Below are 20,041 nucleotides of genomic sequence, written 5' to 3'. Positions count from 1 at the left end.
AATCACCCAACTTTCTTCCAAGCTTTTGCTCATTATATTGTAACTTACTAGTTTGTTGGATTGTATACATGTGAATTTCACCTTTCAACTTGTGGAAAAAAAAATAAATTAAAAAAATTTTTAAACAACAAAAACATTACTCATTATGGGGGAGTTTTTTTTTTATTTTTAAACTGCAATTATAAATTTAGTATTACCGTTGTTTGAAATTTATAATCCACTTTAAATTGAAACTGAAATATTATTTATGAAGTTTTTTAAAAATAGCAATCATCTCCAGAAATAAATTAGCTAATAAAAAAAAAAAAAAAATCTAATATGAGTAAAGCATAAATGAATAAGAAAAATAGAAAATAAAATATTCAAGGCTGTTTATTTAAAGGACAATGAAGATTATTATTTGATGTACTTATTGACCAGCTTCATTGAGATGCAAATAAAAGGGTCAAGGTTTTTTTAATCTCTATGATTGCATATTTTAATCTTCCTGAATCAATGAACAATAATTACTTTGATTTATGTAATAATAAATTCATATAATTTAAAATAACAAAAAAATCATTAAATATAATTGTCATCTTGTGTAATAACAAATGCGGCATATTTATAAAAATCTTAATTATATTATTTTTTTTTTTTTTCATTCACTGCGTTGAATAAGAATATTGCATAAATTTTAACATCTTGTTATTTCTTTCATTTAGATATAAATTTAAAATTTTATTTTTATAATTTACTGTTAAAAATTTTCCATTTCATTAACATATTGAATACGATTTTTCATGTTGAACAAATGGAAACTAAAAAAATGATGAAGAATCATGAAAAATAGGTGAAAAATAAATACAAAAAATAATAAAAAAATTAATTAATTTAATTTTTTTCTTTTTTAATTTCCCTTTTTTTTATTTATAATTTATATAATTTCATTATAACGAGTTAAACGTTTTATTTTTTTTTTTAAACTATTTTAACAATAAAATATATCAACCTTTCATTTACATGCTAATGATATGTTTTTGTTTTTACGTATTTATAATGAAAATGAAAAATAAGAAGAAGAAAAACTATGATAAAGTTATAGAATTCATTTGATTTTGGTATACTGAAAAGAATATTTGATTCAGGGTGGTAGAGAGAAAAGGAAAAATTCTTAAGGTACTTGAAAAATTCAGTTGCATTTTATCTTTTTTTTTTTCTTTTTTTTATTTATGGATAATGTGGAGGAGTCATGGCCAGTAGAGGGAGATGGGTGATAGTTAGATGAATTGAGTGTTACTAAAGATTGGATGTCAAAGCTCGATGATTTAAAAAAAAATAAAAACTTTTTTTTTTCTTCTCAATATCATTTTTTGATCTCTTCGTGATCCACTGTAATTTTAATTTTTTTTTTTCCATTTTGAACTTTTTTTCATTGTAATAAAATTTAAAGACAAAAAAAAAAAACATTTATTTCCATTTAAAATCAAAGAAAAATTAATGTTTTATATTATTTTCATTTAAATTGAAATTTTAATTAATTTATTTCATATATGACATTTATCAAAAAATTTTAATTGTCCTGTCATTTTTCATGGAAAATACATTTAAAAATATTGAAACAAAAAAAATATAAATTATTATGTTTAAATGAATATTATTTTATCGAAATTTTCATCTGTATTTAATTTAAATTGTTGAAATTATTTAATTTTTTTATTCTCATTGTCATTTTTGATAATAACAGTAGATTTTAATTATAAATTTCATTTAATTTTTTATTTATTGATTATAAATTTGCAAACTTAATATCTTGATATAATTAATCCAGTAAGTAGATTATTCTTACTAACAGACTGATTGAATTTAATAAAAAATTTGAAGAAAAAAAAGGCAAAAAGTATGCCTCCAGAGAGAATTGAACTCTCGACCCCTGGTTTACAAGACCAGTGCTCTGCCCCTGAGCTATGCAGGCTGAAGATGATCTCCCGTCACAAATATTTCTTCTTGAATAATTTGAAAAATTTATAACGTTTCTTTTACCTTTGCAAATCAAATAAAAATAATTTCCGTCAATTTGAATCTTTAAAATTTTTTTTAATAATTAACTAAATTGTTTACAAATAAAATTTATAATAATTTTATATATTTTTTTAATATTTTTTTTTATTTCAATTTTATAGATAGTATCTTTATAATATTTATAATTTCTACAAGGTCAAGTATAATCTTGAATAATATGAAATGAAAAAAAAATTTAATTATTATATATAATTATGTTATAATTAACTGTCTCGTTATCATCCTCTTCATCATATAATTCATCAAAATACATTTATACATAAAATACCGATTATTAATAATCACTGCTGCAAAATATGACACAATCGAACGAACAAATTTGTATAATCATATGCGATTATGACAATTGATTATCCTTCAATTTTTAACTACTTAATGACTCGTTCCCTTGTGGATTATATTGGAGAACAAATGACTAATCGCAAATCCGATAATAATCAGAAATAATTAATGATAAAAAATGTAAAAAAAAAATTATAATCAACAAATCAAATATAATCTTGGGATTATTATGTTTTTAATTAAAAAAAAAAAACAATGGAAAAGCTTGTTGGTGATGGTACATTGTAACAGTTGCAAATGGAGTGGGTAATAAATAATAGAAAAAAAAAAAAAAAAATAAGATGAAAAATTGTTCTTAAAGTACGCTCAATATTTAACATGTTCCAGTGCCAGAGGTTATTTGCACAAACTACAAAATTGTCAAGTGTATAAAAATATAAAAAAAATAAAACACGGTAAAAATATTCTAAATATTTAAAAAAATAATATAAAAGTGATTTTTATTTTTAAAATATAAAAAAAAAAATTTTGTAAATTAAAAAAGGTATATTTAATTATTCATTTTGATTAATGTAAAATTTTATAATTTTGACATTATTATTATTTTTATTTAATTTTAAAAATTTAATAATTTAAAATTATGATTTTTTGATAGACAGTGTGCAAGTGAGTTTTTGTATTTCAAAGTGAAATTCGTCACACTCTATAATGTCATTGAAAAACATAAGAATATTTTTAAATAATGATGTTTCACTGTGGGGGATTTATTTATTTTTTAACATTTTGAATAATAAGGTCTGTACTTAAATATTTGACAGAGATCTATTGCCAGTAATGTATCGTTTATATTTCTACAAAATATTTTACTTTTCATGTGTAACCTTATCAAACACTGATCTATTAAATTTATTGGAAATATTAATTTACTTTGCGTGATGTATATATTTGAACGTTTGTTTATTTTTATGGACATATTCATTTTTAAATACCAATTATATTATAAAGTTTTCAAAGTGCATGATAAAGTTTTTAAATATTTAATTTGACAAAGAAAAAAAAAAGCAATTTAATCTTTGTTTAAGAGGGTTTTAAAGTAGTTTTACATCGTAAAATACTTGTTAAAATTGAGCTTTATAAAGATAAAATAATGACCATGTAAAGTTTACATATATAAATGAAATGTGTATAGAGAAAATTTTACCAAGTCCGGTTGTTACATGATCTACTATTTACACTTGAATATTCTGCGTTCTGTTTTGTTTTAGAAAATTCATTTACGTCCGATTCTGTGCTTTGCATTGTTTTGTTTAGTGGATTTTTTTTTTTACTTGAGTTGGAAATTATCATCATATATCTAAACATTGATTTAACAATTATTTGATGTTATTTTAAATTGAAATTGTTGAGTGATTTTATAAAATCTTTTTTGATTTTATATTTTGTAAACAAGCAATCTCCAGTGTTTTTGTTATAATTACGCAACTTTTCACTCGCTCAATAATCGTATACTTCAACGACTATACTTGTAAAAGTTTTTATAACAATTTCTGGTGTTTGAGAGTTGTGTAGAGTTGGCAATTTGATAGGTTGTTTGATGGTTTATCGGTTATTATTAGCTTGTTTTATATATAAATAATTAATTTTCCACTTTAACAAATATTTATAAAGTATTTTGTTTATATATAATATTACTATCATAAAGTTTTGGGTATCTAGAAAATTTTCAATTATACAAACTCTGTTATAAACAGTGTTGTTGAAATTAGAAAAAAAAAAAAAAAACAACAACAACAACAAGAACAACAAATTTGTGACTATGGGAAAATTTAAAATTGGAATTTTACAATCAATTCAAAGTTGAAAACAAGATTGATGTTGACACAGGTCAGACTTTATTTTCTTGGTTATTTTTGTTAAAAACTTTATGAATATTTTACATTTAAAAATTTTGTATTAATTTTTTATATTTTTGGGTTTTGCTGAGTCTTTTTATGTTCAAAGTAATAATGAATATATTGTTGGTTTTTATGTTGTTATTACAATAAGACGCGATACACAACTTTAGACACATAATTTCAACAAGTTTTAAGTTAAATATTATGTGAAAAGTTTTATTGGGATGAAGTTAGCATATACTTTGAGGCAAAATAATTAACGTTTGTATTGCGTTGAGCCAATAGTTGAATTATGTTCTCCACCGATAATCAAAATCTCAACTTTATAAAAGATATTGGTTGGCTTCGTATCGTACTTTGTGTAATGCTTCAAAACACATTTTGAGGTTGAATAAAGACTGAACCGTTTTCAACTAAGATATATATTAAAGCTTTGTTTTAAAGTTTCAATCAATTTAAGATTAGTTAAGATAACAAGGCTCACCAATTATCCTCGAGAAAATTCAAACTACAAATAGAATCAAATTGATCAAATGCCCATGTCATTTGTAATAATATCAAAAAATAAAGTTTATAAAAATTTATTTAACGTTTTTACGTCAATATTTATTTTCTAATAAATTGCTTTGCATTATAAAAATAATGAGATAATACCAAGCTAATTTTGTATTTTATAAAAATAAAAGTTGTTTTACTCTCTTGATGAAAATTGATGTTCGTCAATAAACTTTATATATATTTTTAAAATAAAAATTCGAACAATTGTTATATTTATTATTAACGGCTTTAAAAATAACAAGAAAATTTATAAAAATCTATACTCCAGTTTTTTTTAACGAGTTAAAAGTATTAAAAAAAATTATTTGAAAAAAAAAGTATTTCATATAAAAGCTATGAAATCAAAATTTAATTTTTGTAGATATATAATTGCCATATCATAGTCGTTTTTAAAAGACCCGAAGCGTTTTTTTTTTTTGATAAAAAATAAATTTAATGATGGATTTATTATTTGATTTCAATTTGATATCAACTTTTTTTTTTTCAATTTTTCCAATCAAACGTAAAGTAAATTTAAACTCATTTTATATATTCGATAGAATTTTTTTGTTTATATTTGGATAATCTACAGGCTTTGTGGTTTTTATCGTTTTATCGATTACTCAGTTATCATAAAAAACGAAATTATATTATTTTATATTTATATATAATCAAATAATTGACCTTTACCTTGGAAATTTTATGTGGCAACATGACAAGATTAAATGTGATGATTAGATGATTGATTACGTGGAAATCACGTTTATAAAAAAAAAAAAAAAACGAAAAATAGTATTGCTCAATTTTAATAATAAAAATGAAGTTTAAATTTTTATTTGATATATATTTATTTGTTCATTTTATATAGTGTCTCATTAAAATTTGTCTTTACTTATTTTTTAATGATTATCTTATCGTGTTTATTTCATAAATAACATGAAAATATTTTTATGTTAAAGTATTGATGTTCGATAAGGTGAAGTGGTGTATACGTGTTTCTTGAAAATAATAAAAAAAAAATAATTTTTTTTTTGTGGTTCAATATAAACTGAAGACGATGTTAAAAAAAAATGAGGTCTTGAGATTTTCTATATGGTTTTTTTCTCTCTATACTTAGTGTTTGGAAATGTATGAAATAAGGCTCTCTTTCGTGTTTCGTTGCTTTCAAATAAAAAAATATATTTTATCTTTTTTCTTTTGGTTTTTCCTAACCTTTCGTGATTTTTTATTTTTATTTACTTTTTTTTTTTTTTCAAGGGTAAAACATGAGCTTTTATCGTTTTTCAATGTTAACTGTTTTTTTCAACGATCTTGCGAGCGCTTTTTTTTCTGTTTTTCTATCTTTTTGCCTTCGTGAATATTCTCATAAAATGTATGACACTGACATAATAAACTTTTAACGATAAACAAATTTTTTTCGTTTTTTTTATCAAATTTTATTTGTTTATTTATTTGAGTCCGTTAAAATAATGAAAACAGTTTACAGAAATAATTTATCATTACAAATATAAATAAAAGTATTTATAAAATACAGTACAAACGGTAAAAAAAATATATATATAAATATTATGACATTTTCATTCTTTAAATTGAGTAAAGAATGAACAAAAATTGATTTTCAATTATCATTATTCAAATTATAATTCATAACTTTAAGGATATTAAAATATATATATTTTTTTTTAGATTTTATAAGAACTATTATTAGAGTTTTTAATTAACAAATGTCATGATAAATTAGTACGATTTTAATTTTCCTATTTACTATGAAGATTTATAAATTTGAGTCAATTATTTTATATCACTGATATTACTTTAAATTGTATATTTTTTATTTTTGATCACATCATCATTGCCATCAAGTGATTTAAATTTGGAATTCATTAAGATCTATTATCTTTATTTTTGTAGAAAAAATTTTAAAATAGCATGTTAAGGAAATTAAATTAAAACAATGATGTAGATGCTCGACAATGAACTTAAATAATTGATGATAAAAAATATTATAGTTAAAATACTTCCTGCCTTTTAGTGACGATTAAATTAACAATGCCATTTTAATATATTTATTATTGAAAGTTGAAATTATTAACAAAACAATTTATGCATCATTTGAATTATTTAAAAAATATCTTTAACATTATTGTTATTAAATAATACTGCATTTATTTTTCAAACCCAATATATAGATTAAAAAAAAACCAAGTAAATAAATAACATGCCAGAATAAAGAAACTGTATAAAAACCGAACCGTTAAATTCGATTTGTTTATTTTATTTTTTTTCTATCATGTCAATCCTCGATGCAGAAACGTGTCGGCTTATCTTATCTTTGGGGTATTAGTTCTTCGAAACTCCTGGAAAGAAAAAGACAGCTTCCTAACGAGTAAAAAGAAAAAAAAAAAAACTATGCAAAAAGAAAATAAAAAATAGAAAGATATATAAAGATCTAGAGAAAAGAAAGATACAAAAAAAATTAACAAAAAACTAAAAACGTAGAAAAAGTTTTACTTCTGATTTCTCAAAGATATTTTTTTTTTTTTATAAATGAAAAAAATTTATCAAAGTTGAGTGATGTGTAGTATTCCATTAAAAGTAACAATATTAAAAACTAATAAAAAGAAACATTTATTATTATAAATTTACGTGTCAAATAAACTCTTTAATTATATATAATTTTTTTTTTCTATGATTGTTGCAGATGATATGAATTTCAACGAGACAAGCCAACGACATTGATCTAGAATTTTCATCATCAGGGTGCAACAAGGGTGAGTTTATAAATTTTTTTTATCGTTTAAAATATTTTCAAGTAATTTCGACTTGTATTTATTTGGGAAAATTAAAAATTGGGATTAATTTTCACTTAGGTAATTTAAAAATTTAATTTTTACATAAATAATTATTTGTTTTATAATTGTTTTTTTCATTTACAAGAGTTACAATAATGTATTCATTATATTTATGATGCACTTTTATACCCTTTATTTATTTTTTTTTCTATTATATTTTTTTTTTCTTCATTCCCTCATTTTTACTTTTGCATTATCCATTATCTTACAAGACTGCACTTAACCGTAAAGAAAAGCTTCTCTTTTTCATCATATTAATGGACGTATACACATGATACCTTCTTCTGACACACCATAAAATATTTTCTCTAAAATATAAAGAAAAAAAGGAAAAGCATATATACACCCTTTGTATTACTTTATACACCCTTTGCCCCCTCTCTCTCGCTGCCTCTCAATATTACTCATCTTTTCATTTGGCAAAAAAAAATAAAAATGATACATGCATATATTATATGTATTTAACATGAACTTGTCCTGTCGTTTTTTTTTTTTTTTATATTTTTACTTTCAAAAGAATCATAACGTTATTTTTTTATCATTAAAAAAATTATTGTTTTTTTTATTCAAGTATATCATTAACAGAACGAGCTTTACTTTGTTCATACAAACATAACATATTTCAGTTATTTTTTTATCTCAGATAATGATTTTTCGTTTCAAAGAATAATTTTTTTTTTCCCCTACATATAAAATATAAAAAAAAATAATTAATAAATTAACAAAGAAATATTGAAATTTCTATTGTTTTAAATTAATTTAAAGAGGTGAAAATTAATTAATAAAAAAAAAATTTTTTTTTGATTGTACATGTATATAAAAATATGAGGGTTTGAAAATAAGTGAGGTGATTGTCTATTACATGCAAGAAAATATGGTGTATGAATAACTGGAGTAAATTCTTACTGGGTCTATATAAATTGAACGAAGAGCTTGCGCCAGTTTGTTGAGCAACGATATGGATAGTCCCGCGTTGCTTGCCATAGCAGTATGCTACGTGCCGGCATCGTGTCTGGCCACATTTATTCACACATATATATCCATATAAAAGTGAAAAATATACTCTATAATAAATATCGGGGTGTTTGATCATGAAAAATTTAATAACAATATTATATAAAAATAAAAAAGTTTCTCATAAAAAAAAAATTAATATAAACTCAAATTAAAAATTTCATCTCGTATTCTCGATTGTGTAATTAATTAAAAAATAATAATATATTATTATTAAAAAATATATGCTAATCAAAAAGTTAATTGAAAAAAATATTTTTTTTATCTATTTTGACATTTATTACAATAGTTTAGCACTATTGGCTTGAGTTTAATTAAAAAAATGTTATTTTTTTTCTTTTTATTTTAAATCAAGTTTGTTTTCAAGTATTCAAGGACACACGAATAATTTAAAAGTTAAATTAATATTGTTGTAAAAATAAAACAATAATAAATATATATTATATACAAATATATATTGAGTTGTGAGACAGACGGTAAAATTCTTGAGGCTAAAAAAGACAAGTAAAAAAATAATAAAAAAAAAATAAATTACGATTTAAAAACAAAAAAAAAAAAAAGAAAAAGGGGGCGGAGGGAGTGAAATGAACTACTGATTTATAGCTGGTGGGTTAAGGTTGAACTGGTCGATTATGTTTGTGCTATGTATGCAGGGCCAACCAGCCCGACGATTTTATATGGACCAACTTAAAACCTCAAATCACGGTTATTTCTTAGATCAGGTCGATGGGCCATTTAGATCACACGTAGTTCAAGAGGCACAATAAAAAAATTTATATATTCATAAATAAATTTTTTTTATATTTTATTTATCATAACATTTAGTATAAACAAAAAAATTAAATAAATAAATAAACTTATTAAAAGAAAATTATAAGAAAAAACATTAATTTTTTAAAATAACTTTCAAGTGTTTTTTTTTTTTATTAAGTGTGTGTGCTTTAATAATTTTGTGTTATCTGATATTGTGTTGTATCATATGATAACGAGATAATTGTTTGTGGTAATTACATATTACATATAGGAAACAATTTGTGCACAGTTAATATTTGATCAATATTGAGAGTGGTATCAGGTGAGAAAGCCAATTGGTTAATATGTTTCAATCCTTTTGAATCCTAACATAATATATCGAATTTCCTTGTTGTGTCAAATTTTGATACGCGTCTTTGTCAGCAAAGATTAATTATATTTTTTTCAAAATAAATATTAAGCGTTATTAAAATAATAGCTCTTTTATTTTTGATTATTTTTTTAACTACCAATTATCAATAATTGTATAATTAATTTTACACTAAAATCACTCAAATTAATTGTGGTTTTGTGATTGATATGTTTGCCATTGATGTTAAATTTTAATCGACAATATATGGATATAGATTTGATAAGCATGATAATTCTTTTTTTTGTTTATTGTTGATAATTAATTTGACATAATTTTATAGTATTTTCATCGTATTAAATCAGCTAAATTGATTTTAAAATTTAGTTTGTATATGTGAATTTTTAACATATATATAACAAAAATAAAAATACAAAAAAAAAAAACAAAAGTAATTGATGATGTTGATTGGGTGCCAAGTGGTTCCATGCACGAAAACGTTTATTTAACTTCTATGTGGCTTGAAAACTTTATTTTTCTTTCAATTCGCACCTATGTTATATAAAATTGAATTATTAGCAAAAATAACTTGTATCTTGTTGTTGTAAAAATAAAGAGCAATATTGTATTTTATATTTTTACTATATTTATCTAATTAAACAATATAACATAATAATTTATTTTTTAATATTCAATTACTAAAATGTGGATTTATAAATATTTAATTGTTTTTTAATATTAGTAAAGCTAATATATATACTCCAAGTTAATTCATGAAATGGTAATAATATAATAATTTTGAGAGTCAGTATCTTATTGTGAATTGGTTGGGTTAGTTTTAGTCACGCAATGCGAAAACCGAAACATGTTATCGTGTTGATATTACGATTAAATAGCCTAGGGGGGGATAAAATAGCCATCGAATTAATTTATATGTATACAAATTTAATGGCATTTTGTATGTACTTTAATATACATATATTACGTTCATTTTATTATTTTAAATTGTGACGTTATATATTTTGTTTATTCTAAAAAAAAAAAATAAAACTTAGTAATAACATTTTTTTATTATTTCAAATTATTGCTTCTATCATGATATTGTTGAAAATTTTTTCTTTTTTCTTTGTCTTTTTTTTCTTTCAAAATACGACTCATTACTATTGGAAAAATTAATTTTATTATCAATGCTTAATCTGCTAGATTAATATGTAAAATTATATAATTTTTTTCAAGTGTATAATTTTCTTAAATTTCTTTTACTTTTATTAAAGTTCTTGGTGGTAGTTATATGTGCTCTTGACAAGTTTCTACGTAACGGCCTATTTTGCACTTAGTCATTACTTCGTTATATGGGAACGTTTAGGGTTGCACTTATGGCAACTTGTACAGAAGCATGCAAACAAGTTGGGTCAGTGCTGTGAAATGGGATGGTGCTTGATTACCTGCTGTTACTCACTCACCCCATTTCAAACTATTTTCCCATTTCATATAACTCAAAAACTCTTATTTCATATATACGGTATATATAATTGTATGAAACTTGACTCTTTTTTTTTTTCTCTATTTTCTTTGGAAACTAATAAATTCAATTGGTAAAATCATATTGATAAAATTCATACAAGTCAAATAAACTTTACTGTAATATAATACTTCAAATTATTATAAAGAAATTAATATATATATGAGTTACTAAATAATTAATTTATATTTTAATGAAAATTGTTTAACAGTATATACGTATTTTATAATAATGAAAATTAAACTTACCACGATCAGCGCTTAGAATTTATCCACTTGGAAAATTATATCTCGGGTCGGAAGACTAGAATTGTTGTTTCGTGATCAGATTAACAATCAGCTACCACTATATTTTCTAGTAAAACTATAAATTCCTGTTGTCGTTTTATCCCTACTATTTGACCACTACTGATGACCTGAAAATCAATTGTGAAAATATAAAATAAAATTCATGTTTTTCATTGTTTTAAAACAAAACGTTATATATGAAAATAGTATACTTAGTCTTTTTTTTTTTTTTTTCATTTTTTCAAATGGTAAATTAAAAATTCCAATTTCATTATGGTAAAAGCGTGACGGGGTCAGGTGAAAAGCTTCATTAACTTTTTATTTAGCAGACGTTGTAAGTTAAAGAGTGCTTAATATTTAGTTTTTAGAATATATAAAACGCAAATCATTAAAATTCACCGTGAAAAATAAAGTGCAGTTTCGTGTTGAAATAACCCTAATTATATATAATTTTAAAATAATTTTTTATAAACAAAAAATATTAAAGATAATATTTGATTATATTATAACTACTTTGACATTAATATTCAGATTAAATTGTATATTTAAAAATAATTTTCATTGAAGTATATGCCAGTGTTGAATTTAATCTTCAATATATTATTAAATTATTATAGTTAGATAGCTTTAGTATGCAACATATCAATATATTATTTACAGGTAAATTTACATTATACAAATCTGATCATTGATTAATATATGGTTGAATAAATTTTTACTTTAATAATCATTTTGTTATCACAAATAATATATTTATATTCAACACAGTGTTTAATGTAATTTTTAATAATAGAAATAATCAACTTAGATAATAGATGAATAAATTAATAAATAAATAAATAGTAGGAGATATTGTTGAGTCATGTTGAATGTATCATTATAATCTGATAAGATTTAAACGAGAAAATAAATGTTGTACATGCTCGATTTTATATATCCAATGTCGAGAGATTGTCATCAATCATTGGTGAATCTGATTGTTATTGATTAATCATAGAGTCACGAAACTTTTAGTATTTATTTGTACAACAGTCTTTTATTATTATTTTTATGAATGATTTTTTTTATTTGACAGATTTAAATCTTATTTACAAATATTTTTATTTTATTTATCTATTTTAAACTCAAAGTACTGAAGATAACATTAAAACTTCCAACAACTATTTTAATCAAATGTTTAAATTCAAGATACACATATGGGTGTTGTTAAATGTATAATATATATACTTTGATAATTTTAAATGTCTTTGTGAGTCATAAATTTTAGTGTTTTAAAAGACTTGCAATCAAAATAAAAATAAAAATTTGTTCCAAATATAGTTTTTAGTCATTCTTAAATTTTTACAAACAGAATTAAAATTATCTTATGCCAAAATACACATAACATTATTTAGTAATAATATTTCTTATTCTTAGTTTGAATTTTCATTTGAAAAAAAAGTTTTTTTTTTTAATTTTTTTAAATTTACCACTGAATTTTCTAAAATGGCAACATTCAATTTTATGATTTTATATATAAAAGTTAAAAAAAAAAAAAAAAATACAAATAATTAATTGAAAATTAATTTTGGAATTGTTTAAAACTTTTCAAATAATTTTATATAAATTACAGAAATTCTTGATAAAATTGAGTCGAAAAAAAAAAAAATTAAAAATACTGTTATTTAAAAAGAAAAGTTATACAGTTAAATAATAAAATTAAGAAATTTTTATATCTATAGTATAAAAATAAAAAAAAAATATATATATCATTGATTCAGTGTCAAAGACGAAAAAAAAAAAAAAATAAAAAATAAAAAAAATAAAAGGGGACTGTTATGTACATAAAACAAGTTGCAGTAGTAGTAGTTTGTATATTTTTTTTTTTTTATAAAACATTACGTTGTTATAAAAGTAGCAAAAAAGTATCTCGGGTTCGGTTGAGCTAATTGGCTTTTACAGTGACACTCAAGAAAGGGATAGAAATAAAAGTCCTGATGGTGTGGTGAGAGTGGAAAATTGTTTGAACCAGTAGAGGTCGCGTAAATGATGACATTAAGAAATTTTGTGTTATCTCACTCTTATTAAGGCAATTTTAACGGAAATCTCAAACGGTTAAAGCATCACCCTGCCACTAATTAACAACTTATATTATTATATACACGTTCAAACGAAAAACAAAGTAGTAAATAAAAATTTATATTGTATAAATATTTTTTTTTCGAAATATTAAAAACTTCTACTTGTTCACTTGATAAAAAAAATTATAAATAAATAATCTATAAACAATATTATAATTTAAAAAAAATTTACAATCATTGTGAAATTTATAAATTATTTTTAATCTTTGTAAAGTCATTGCAATTATACCAGTTATTTACCTCACGAAATTTTCATTTAGAGTCAATTTCATGATATCAGCTAAATTTTTGATGAATAGCTTTTCTGGTCTGACCATTAACCACTATTTCCACTTAAAAAAAAACATCAAAATCAATCGAATAACTTTTTTTATATTGAAACGTTTAAAAATTAGTCAATTGGCATAAGTGTTGCTGTTGTTTTTTTTCTTTTCTTTTTAATTGTTAACAAGTGAAAAGACAAGACAGATACAAAAAGTTTTGTAATTATTATTCACAAGTGACTTTTTAATTATTTTTACTTCTGTATATATTTTTACTTTTATAGAAATTAATTTAATTAAATGCAATCTTTGTTTCCAAGAATGATACAATCCTATTAATGCCATGATTATTATCAAAAATAAATAAATTTTCATATAAAATAATTTTTTAAAATAAAAAAAAATCGATAAAGTATAAAAATGTAATAATTTTATATATCTATATATATTTTTCGCTGAATCAGCAGCAAAACTTTAAAATCAGTTGGACGAACAAAATTATTTGCTAACCAACCAGTTTGTCAAAGCTTTTAACATCATTTTATTTTACTAGTAATTTTATAACAAACTTTAAAAAGCCATACAAGTTGATATAACTGATAATCATTTGATAAAATATTAAAAATAAAAATATTTAATTCAAGGCAATACAATATTTTTAGAAATATCAATTTGAAAATTGTTTTTTTTTTTATTGTGTCTCATATTTTATTTTTTCTTTTGACATTTTGATAACATATTTATTTTTTATTTACTTTGAGTCGCGTGTGTTTACAGCTAATGTAAATTTTAAATATTTTTTTAAAAAATTTATGTTAGCTAGACAAAAAGTTAAATGTTACCTGGATTTTAGCCCAAAAAATTTTACCAAGTTTTTTAAATCTATGCAGTAAAATTAGGCCGTTATTTTGTATATATATATTTTTTTTTTGTGGTGATTCACTTGATTTTGGAATTTTGCCAAACCTCTTTTGGAACGTGAAACCTTACATAGCGCCTTAGTTTGGTTTTATAAAGGGCACACTTTTCACAGATAGTCCTCAGTTCAACTAGTCACTTTCCTGTTTATATATATATTTTTTTATATTTCAATAGTTACATCGTTTTTTTTTATTTTTTTTTCGCACAGTCGTTACGTGATCGTGGCCAACTCTTCACTTACCTTCGTCTTCCGGAGCAAAAAAAAAAAACACACAGAATCTTATTTTTTTTTGCTCTTGACACAATAAGTAGAGTATAAATATTCTAGGGATAGAAACTACATAGAAAAGAAGAGAAAAAAAAAAAGAGTAATGTGTATCAAAAAAAAAAAAAAAACCGAGACACTGAAATAAAAAAGATAATAAAACGAAAAAAAAAAAAAAAATGTGACATACTGTTGAGAATAAAAATATTGCAGTAGTGGGGAGAAGGGTCACCCACGTCCTTCCACCGGGGAATTTAATGTAAAACGTTCTATACATATAGAGAGTTTCATTTTCATTCTCTCTATTTTTTTTTCATTAAAAAAATGAACAAAAAAAATTATATGATTTTTAAAACAAGTAGTATTTTAAATTTTTCAACTTTTGATGTTTCAGTATATAATAACCTTACCTGGCATATGTTTAATCAAGGGTTTTTTTTTGTCAGTCTATTGTTCTTCTGATATAGACATTGATTGAGAATTTTAAAATAGCTAAAGTTACTATTATATTTTCTTGTGATTTATCATCAATAATATTCTATAAAATTGTAAATACACAGTGAGCTTACTTCTTAAAGTATATATATTTTTTTTAACTGGAAAGTTTTACATTTCCATACGAGTAAAGATGAAAAAATAAATGATAACGTCATGAGGCCAGAGTGCAGTTGAATATATATTCAAAGCAGTTTTGAGATATGTAAATAAACAAGTAAATAATAGCCAAAATAAAGAAATGTAAAAAAATATATATTTCTTTAGATGTGTATTCTTTTGAGTTATTTATAATGAAATGTATTTATCATTATATAAGCTGAATATAATAAAAGAATAAAAATATTTTATTTGAATAATGGTCGAGCGAATTTTTTGTGTTTGACTCAAACAGATATGTAAAATGATCAATGAGTATTGAAGGTAATAATAAATCTTCATCTTTGTCGACTTTTGGCAAAATCTTGATGGCGATCCAGACATATGGCCAGATTTATTATTGTCATTTGTTCACTACATTAATTTTTTTATGTAAAACTATTTTCATTTTTTTTTTCTTCTTTGAAATTAAATATTTTGTGTAAATTTTTTTTCCATTTCTTTTTTTTTTTTTTTTTAAATATATATGTAAAAAAAATATTTTAATTTTATTTTTTTTAATCAACTTAATCTTACTTTTCATCTTTTATTTTTTATACCATTGTTGAAATTAAATTCCAGGCTGTCAGTTCGTTATCCTGAAACGTGTCTCGCTTTCGTTTGCAATGGGTACATCCCCTGACTTTGCCATCTTACCAATTTTTCAAGAATTTTTTTCTTTTTTATTTGTATATTTTTTTATCCATCGTTTGTCTTCATCTGACCTGTTTTTTTTCTTTTACTTATCGATTTTTTTTTAAGCGTGCAACCAGTATTGTTCCACGTGTTTTTATAAATGATTTATTTAAATGGCAAACACACAGTGAAAACAAAATAAATAAAAAAAAAATAGTATTAAGTTTAACAAAATGTTAAACATTTGTTTGACTTATGTATTATTTTATTTTTTTAAATTATTAAATAGTTTATAATTTATGTTCCAAAGTGAACAGGAAGCTTTTTATATAAAGAGCTTTTGTTAAACAGTTTTTATGATTTTTTTAGACAATGTACCAATTCTGAATTTCTGACAATTCACAATGAATAAAGTGAATTAAAATAAATCTTGAATAAAATTGACTTTTAGTCTTCTTTTTTTTATATTATTCAAATTTTAGCTTCATAATGTCACTATAGAGGACCATTTTTTTTTTTGCCAAGTTTTTCTTTTTTTTTTTTTTTTTATTCTGATAAAAAAAAATTTCGGCTTATCCGTTATCTATACATAGGTTTTGAAATGAGTTTTTATAATTTAATACAACCCTCTTCAATTTGCATTTTTTTTTTTTAATGTGAAAATCTTATCAAACATCAGGTAATTATTGTCAATACTTTGATATTTTCAAGAGGTTAGACAAGTCAAGTGAATCATTTAAAAATTATTTTCTAATATTAAAATAATTTATTAAATTACTTTTTTTATTAATAGACAAAAATAAATATAAAACAATATATAATAATTAGTATTTTTTGTTTTTTATTTATTTGAATTCAAAGCAATTTTAAATTTTAAAAATTACAAATCATCGAATATGTATTATCGGGTATTTAAATTACCAAAAATAATTGATTTAGATTTTATTTTCTTTCTTGTTATTCTTGAAGTTTTACCAACTTTTATTTTTTTGATTTTCAATTGATTTAATTTTTTTAAATTTTACAATTTAATTTCCATACTATTATTCAAACATTTGAAGATAAAAAGAAGTAAAACATCAAAAAAAAGAAATGAATAAATCAAAATGAAGATAAAAAAAAAAAAAAAAAAACCAGACCAAACCAACTTTAAAATTCACGAAAGCTTGTCTGCTAAATGAACCTGTCAGTTTCACAGACAATATAGATAATGAACACATTAAAAAAAAAATTTAAACGGTTGATTTTTTTTGATGTTTTCATGAATACAACAGCAATTTTGATAAAACAAAATTCCGTCTAAATAATTTTTTTTTTTTTTTTTCATATTCATTAATTGTAGATTTCTTCTTGACACATTATATGATGGAAAATAGATTGACGTCGCGTGTACAGACTCGATAACGCCTTTTACACAGTTGTCGGAAATTGTACCAACACGAGTGCACACACGCTTTCTAAAGTCTTCCGATAAAATGTATCAAAGTCTCGTATATAACATTACATATCCCTCTCGACTTACTCAAAGGGACACTAGTTATATACTGTCTCCACTTTACTAGCATACTTAAACAAAACTAAATTTGCAAATAGTCTTTGTTCATGTTTAACTAAAAAATTATCTCTTTGACTTTTTATGCAACCTAATTAAATCCTCATTAAATCGTTTAATTTATAAACTATATGTTATTATGTTTATCTAGTTTTTTTTTTCATTGACAATTTAAAATTTCTTTAAATTATTGAATCTCGTTAAAAAGATATTGAGAATTGATGGAAATTTCTCAAAATGCAATTTACTGAGTGTAATTTTCTTTTGTTGAATTTTACGATTGATCTTTTTTGATTGGATATTGAACAAATATATGATTCTTAAAATGAAATCACTATACAAAGAACTTTCAAGTTGATCGTATAAAAAAACTTATTATATTCTTGAATTTATTATTAAAACAATAAAAGTTTTTTTTATATATACATTTAAATTATTATAAAAATTTAAATTTCTTTATTAAAAAACTGTTCATTATTATACTAACTAGATGAAAAAAAAAAAAACATAATAAAATAGTTGATTTACATCAACGATGATATCAAAAGTACAAAACTTTTGAAACTCTTTCGATGGTCTTTTATGCTGTTTTTAGACATGAGTCAACTAATTACAAAGTGTATAAAGTTTTGTGGATTATTTTATTTCAACAAGTTTTATGTTAATAATACTATAAAAGAGTCAAAAAGCTTCATCACCCAGTTAATTCAGTATCTTCCAAAGAACATAAATGGAAAAAAAAAAAATAAATAAATATCAATTTCAAGTTTTAGCAAATACTATAGCATTTTACAAAACACCTGGGAAAAATAAAAAAATAAACTTTTTAAATTCAAAGTCTTACTTTTCTTATTTAGATATATCCAGTTGTTGAAATGACCCTGACTTTTTATAGAATTTTCTTTGACTATTTTTAGAGTCAAAAGCTTGATCCTATTTTCTCTGTGAACGAAATAAGGATGATGATTTCTTTGAGAATATATAGCTTAACTTCAAAAGTTACCAGATAGATATGTAACATCTCTTGAAAGAAATTTCAAAACGAATCACTGCCATAAAACCGTTTGAATTTTTTTCCCTTTTGATATTTCTTTTATTCGTTTTAATAATTATCAAAGGTTATATCTAGTACATCGTAATTTTGATTGTAGCTTTTTTTTTTTTTCATTCAAAACTATTTTTTTTTTTATTTCTTTCGCACATTGTTTGTTCTTGGCTGTTCATTGAAGACACAACTTGTCAAACAAGCGCATGCTTCAGTGCTTTTTTGAAACTACAATTGTAATTAAGCTTTTTTTTTGTTTTTTCTATTTTCTTTTCTTCTATACTTGCTATATTTATTTTTTGTCAATGATGCAGAAATACAAACATCATCAACTTACTTTTATATATACTGTCTCATTACTTTGATGCCAGAGTAAATGTTTCTTTTGTTTTTTAAACCAACAAAAATAACGAGTAGAAAATACAATTGTTTCGATACATTGAAAAAAAGAAAACAGACTTATACCAGATATAAATTTTAAATAAATTTTTGAAAAATAAATTGAGCTGTTTATATGGAATATATATTTACTAGTTGATGAAAATATAAACGTTTAAATTTTCAACACGTTACTAGATGGAATATATAGTGTAGATGTTTGCGGTTATCGTGGTTGTTGGACGTCGTTCAGGAAATTTCAATTGGATTTACCTTAAAAATACCAATCATCTAAAAAAAATTAACATAACAAACAGAAAAAAATTAAAGTAAAAATTAAAAATCAAACCACCAAAATGCAAATAAAAAAAAATTGTAAAATATTTTAATTAAAATTCTTCAATAAAATATCATATACTATGTTTTTTTTAATTAATTTTTTTATTAATTTTCATTAAAAAATTTATTCAATTAGTAAAATTGTTTCTCTTACAAATTAAAGTCAACAAGCTCTTATTAGAAATGCATTGTTTCTTCACTCATATATTCGTTGGTATGCGTGATTACAATAATTTTCTTCACTCAATTCAACTATTTTCATGAATATTCACATGAAAATTACAATTGTAAATATACATATACACGTTGGATTTATTTTATGCCAATTGAGTAAAAT

The 20,041-nt window shown here is 22.3% G+C and overlaps 1 non-coding gene across 1 annotated transcript; it reads right to left on the bottom strand.

Moving 5' to 3' along the window:
- Positions 1–1,882: 1,882 nt before the first annotated feature.
- On the bottom strand, positions 1,883–1,954 carry Trnat-ugu. Its single transcript has one exon. It is a non-coding gene; the product is annotated as a tRNA-Thr (tRNA).
- Between the last annotated feature and the right edge of the window lie 18,087 nt (positions 1,955–20,041).

The sequence above is a fragment of the Aphidius gifuensis genome, linkage group LG1, assembly GCF_014905175.1.
Source record: "Aphidius gifuensis isolate YNYX2018 linkage group LG1, ASM1490517v1, whole genome shotgun sequence".
NCBI lineage: Eukaryota > Metazoa > Arthropoda > Insecta > Hymenoptera > Braconidae > Aphidius > Aphidius gifuensis.
Note: the sequence above shows the minus strand (reverse complement) of the source record. Positions and strands in the feature narration are given on the sequence as shown.